Here is a 4,956-nt window from a genome sequence, read left to right on the forward strand (position 1 = left end):
CATAATTCTTCTGGTTTTCAATCAAATATACCTACCACATTAATGTAAAATATTGATATTAGCGGAAACCGAGTCTATGGGAAATCTCTGTTCTAGCTTCACAACTTTTCTGTTAATCTAAAACCATTCCAAAAAAAAAAATATTTTATTTTAAAGATTAGTAACTGTGGCAACAGATTTTAACACAAAAAAAAGTCTTTAAAAACCCATGCATCGTTACTAATATTCAGAGAAAGAGAGAGACAAAAGAGAGAGAAAAAAGAAAAAGCTGTTTACAGTACAGTGCCTACTAATAAATGTAGAGGCATGATGTTGTTGTTGCTGTTGTTATGTGCCATTGAATTGGGAATGATAGAATTGGAAAAATCACCACTTTGTAATCCTCTCACTCATGGACTGAATTGTGTCCCCCCCAAAATTTATGTTGAAGTTCTAACTCCTGGTGCCTGGGAATATGACCCTGTTGGAAATAGGGTCCTTGAAGATGGTATCAGTTAACATGAGGTCATATCAGAGTAGGGTGGGTCCTGATCCAATCGGACAGGGGTCCTATGAAAGTGGAAAAGAGATACAGAGATTGAGGCAAGATGGCCACCAATGATGGAGGCAGAGATGGAGTTCTGTTGCAGCTGCAGGCAAGGAATGAATGTCTGGGGCTGCCAGAAACCCAGAAAGATGAAAAGGTTCTTCCCTTAGAGCCTTTGGAAGGAACATGGTCCTGCTGACATCTTGAATTCATACTACTCCAGAACTGTGAGACAATAAATTTCTGTTCTGACAAGCCACCCAATTTGTGGCATTTTGTTTTGACAGGCCTGGGAAACGAATATACCTTCCTATGTAAAAACTGATTATGGCCAAGATTGCAAATGCATGTTAAAACCATGGAGTGAAAGGATGCTAGATAACAGGATATTTACATGTTCCGTACATCAGCCACTCAATACTGCCCAATTACTAAGGAAAAAGACACCTTTGTAATGGAAAAATCTGGCAGTCATCACATTAACCCTATGAACAAATGCAGTCTCCCCAAAAGTGGGACAACTTGAGATCATATGGCTCCTATGTTGTGACAATAAGGGGTGTCGACATCATCTATTGAGTGTTCTTGTCAAGAGTATTTCACATGAATTAATCATGAGAAAACATCAGACAAATGTAGAACCTGGGACATTCTACAAGACTTGTAGGCTTGGACAACAAGACTTGGACTCTTCAAAAATGTCGAGGTCATAGAAAAGAACAGTCAAGTGACTAAAAACCAATGAGGTGCTGCTCTAGGTTAAAGGGACTAGAAAGTTGATCACAAGTTGTATTCATGAACCTTGATTGGACCCTGAACTGGGAAAAAAAAATCTACAAAAGACATTGTGGCCAAGTGGGGAAATTTTCATATGACTTAATAATTAGATGATGTTATTGAATTACTGCTAATTTTCTTAGGTAGAAAGTTTATACAGGAGAATATCCTTGTTTCCTTGTTCTTGGGAGACACATTATACTTACCCAAAAAGGGTCCTGATGTGTGTGTGTGTGTGTGTGTGTGTGTAAGAAGAGAGGAAGAGAAAAACAAACGTGATAAATAGTTTGAAAATCCAGGTGAAGGGTATATGAAAGTTCATTGTACTGTTTTTTAATCTCTTCTGTAGATTTAAAGTGTTTCAATATAAAAGTTAGGAATTAAAAATGAAATAGCCTGATGTTCCCTGATGCTACTAAGACATTTGGGATGGGGCTGTCCAAAGACGCTCCAAGATGACTCCGATGGTGGTGAGTTCTCCATCCCCAGAGATGTGTAAGCTGAGGCAAAACAACCGGAAGTGGGGCTACAGGGACAGAATAACTTAGTGGTTTAGAACTCAGGCTCCAGCCTCAGACAGATCTGAATTCAAATCCCACTTCACCACTCAGTGATGATGTGAGCAATTTCCCAAGCCCTCCAAGCCTCTCTTTTCTCCTCTGTGAAATGAGCATCCCCACCGCAGCAGCTCTGACAACGCCCTAAAGAGACCTGGCAAGTACTTTCCATCCTCAACCTGCTAGGATCTGGGGGCAGGTTCCTGGGCTGGGAGTCAGGACAGGTTTGAATCCTGAGCCTGCAGTGGACATGCTGTGTGGCTTTGGAGAAGACTGTTGCCCTCTCTGGACATCTTGCAAGGTAGGTGAAAATGGAATGGAAGGTATCTAAGGCAGCCTGTAACTCAAGCCCCCATTCTTACTCCCTTGCACTCTGGGAGATAGATGTGGGAAAAGAAGTGGTCCTCAAGACAAAGTCTCCCCCAAACTGAGCTTAGCCTGGTTCTCCCCATCCCTGGAATTCTCAGCTCTGAGCTATCTCCTTCCCCAAACACTGGCTCCTCCGCCTCCTTTCTCACTGGATGGCCCTTTCCCCTCCATGGCCCCACTTCAGGACCCAAGCCTTTTCCATACAGTGTTGAAAACTGGGCAGGTACAGCTGTGGTGGCAGCGACAGAGGGGGCCAGGGTCACACTACAGCCTCACCCAGCAGCTGGCTGAGAACTAAGCTTACAGCGAAAGGGCTAAATCATCCTGTGCAGCTGTGCTTGTTTTTCTCCCCCACTTCAGCTGCAGCTCGGATAGGGGAAGGGCAGGGAGAGGCAGCCACTTTTCTCCTGCCTATACCCCCAGGTCCACAGGGAGTTCGCCAGGGTTCCTTAAGGGTCACTCTCCCCTTCTGGTTTCTTGTCAAGTCAGAATCTGAGGTCTGTAGAACAAGGGCTGGAGAAGCTTTGGTGTCCAGATGTCACCGCATCAGAATGGCCAAGGGGGTATGTTACTTGCATATGTCTCCCCCCTAGTGGGATCAGAAGCCCAGAGCTAGGATTGGAAATTGCAGTTTTCTTAAACACAGCTGGCTAGCTAGACTCCTGGTTACACAAATTGGGAAAAGCTGGAATCCAGAGAGGGACATGAACTTGCTTAAGATCACAAAGCAAATCCCAAGGCTGGACCCAAGCCAAGTCCCAATAAAAATAATTTATTCATTCAACAGTGAGTTTATTTGTACATAAAAATATTCACTCAGCACCCACTAGACCAGGTCCTTTGCTAAGGATTTTCCAGAAGAGAGGGTTTGCTCACGAGATGCTTGTAATAAACAAACAAACAAATAACAAGTCCACCCACTGCCATCGAGTCAGTTCCAACTCATAGCGACCCTATAGGACAGAGTAGGACCGCCCCATAGGGTTTCTAAGGCTGTAAATATTTATGGAAGTCCACTGCCTCATCTTTCTCCTGCAGGGAGGCTGGTGGGTTCAAACTGCTGATTCTTTGGTTAGCAGCTCAGTGCTTTAACTGCAGCACCACCAGAACTCCTTAAACAACAAATGGGTCCTTCAAAACACAGCGATAAGTATTATAATCAAGAGGTTTCCGAGATACTGCAGGAGTCCAGGGAAGGGTATTTAATGCAGGCAAAGGGAGTAGTGGTCAAGGAAGGCTGCCTGGAGGAGGTGATTACCCATGCACCATCTTAAAGGAATCACAGGAAGTAGCTATGTAAAAAAGGAAGGGCCCTCCTGGTAGAAGGATCAGCGGGAGCAAAGCCTTGGAGGTGAGAAGCAGCTTGGTGTATATGGGCAGTCAAAAGTAGTTTAGTGTTGCCGGAGCCCAAAATGTGAGGTAAGAAGGGCAAGAAGTTGATGCATTCATTGCTGTAAGCTAGGCCCTGTGCAGGCACTGGGTTTGGTCACAGTGAACAATGCAAATAAAATCTCTGTGCTTGTAGACCTTACATTTTAGTGGGGAAGGGGAGGGTGGGTGGCGAGAGGGAAACAAAGAAATCTGTAATGTGTGTGAGGTGATAGTGCTGAGGAGGAAAATTAAGCAGGGTAAGGGGCTGGGGGCTCCTATTTTGTGACAGGCAGCCAGAGAAGGCCTCTTGGAGATTTGGTCATTAGTGGAGACCTGAAGGAAATGAGGCAGTAAGTTGTAACGAATCTGGGCAGAGTTCTAGGCAAAGGGAGCAGCGAGTGCCAAGGTCCTGAGGCAGGAGTGAGATGAGGCTGGAGAACAGTTGGCAGGAGCCAATTTAAGGAACCTTTATGCGATGTGTCAAGAACGTTTTTATTCTTCTTTTTGTAGAAAAGCAAGTGGAAGACAAGCAGTGTTAAGGCTGCTCAGAGACCCACTAAATCAAGAACTAAAATACGTCCACAGCCTTTTTCAGTTAAATTGAATGATTTTGCTCTCCAGGGACTGTGGAGAACTAACTATCTTCAAGGTTGTATTGGTTATCTATTGCTGTGTAATAAGTTACTCTATAATTCAGAGGCTTAAAGTGACAAGGAATGTTTATTATCTCCCACCATTTCTGTAGATATGGAATTCAGAAATGATTCAGCTCAAGGTCTAGCATAAGGGTACAGTCAAGATGTCCGAGGCTGTAGTCATCTGAAGGTTTGGCTGGGGCTGACAAATTTGCTTCCAAGGTGGCTCACTGCATGGCTGATGGATTGGTGTTGACTGTTGGCAGGAGGCCTCAGTTCCTCCCCCTGAGGACCTCTCCGTAGGGCTGCTTGAGTGTCCTCCCAACATGGTAGCTGGCTTCTCCCAGAGCAGGTGATCAAAAAGAGACCCAACCTCAGAAATCACACACTGGCACTTCCATAATAACCTACTGTAGTCAGCCCTACTCAGTGTGAGAGGGGACTATATGAGGAAATAAACACCAGGAGGCAGGGATCATTGGAAGTTATCTTGAAGGCTGACTTCCACTCTACTAAACCAAATTCACTGCCATTGAGTCGACCCCTCCTTGGGTTTCCAAGGCAGTATCTCTATGGAAGTAGATTCTCCAACCTTCCTTCTGAGGAGTGGCTGGTGGGTTTGAACCACCAGCCTTCCAGTTAGCAGTCAAAAATGCCTTAGACACTACGCCACGAGAGCTCCCGACTTCCACTAGGTGAAGAAAGGAAGACTGTAAAGGTA

Source organism: Orycteropus afer, unplaced genomic scaffold (genome assembly GCF_000298275.1).
Source record: "Orycteropus afer afer isolate SDZICR_OR568_19922 unplaced genomic scaffold, OryAfe1.0 scaffold00020, whole genome shotgun sequence".
Taxonomy (NCBI): domain Eukaryota; kingdom Metazoa; phylum Chordata; class Mammalia; order Tubulidentata; family Orycteropodidae; genus Orycteropus; species Orycteropus afer.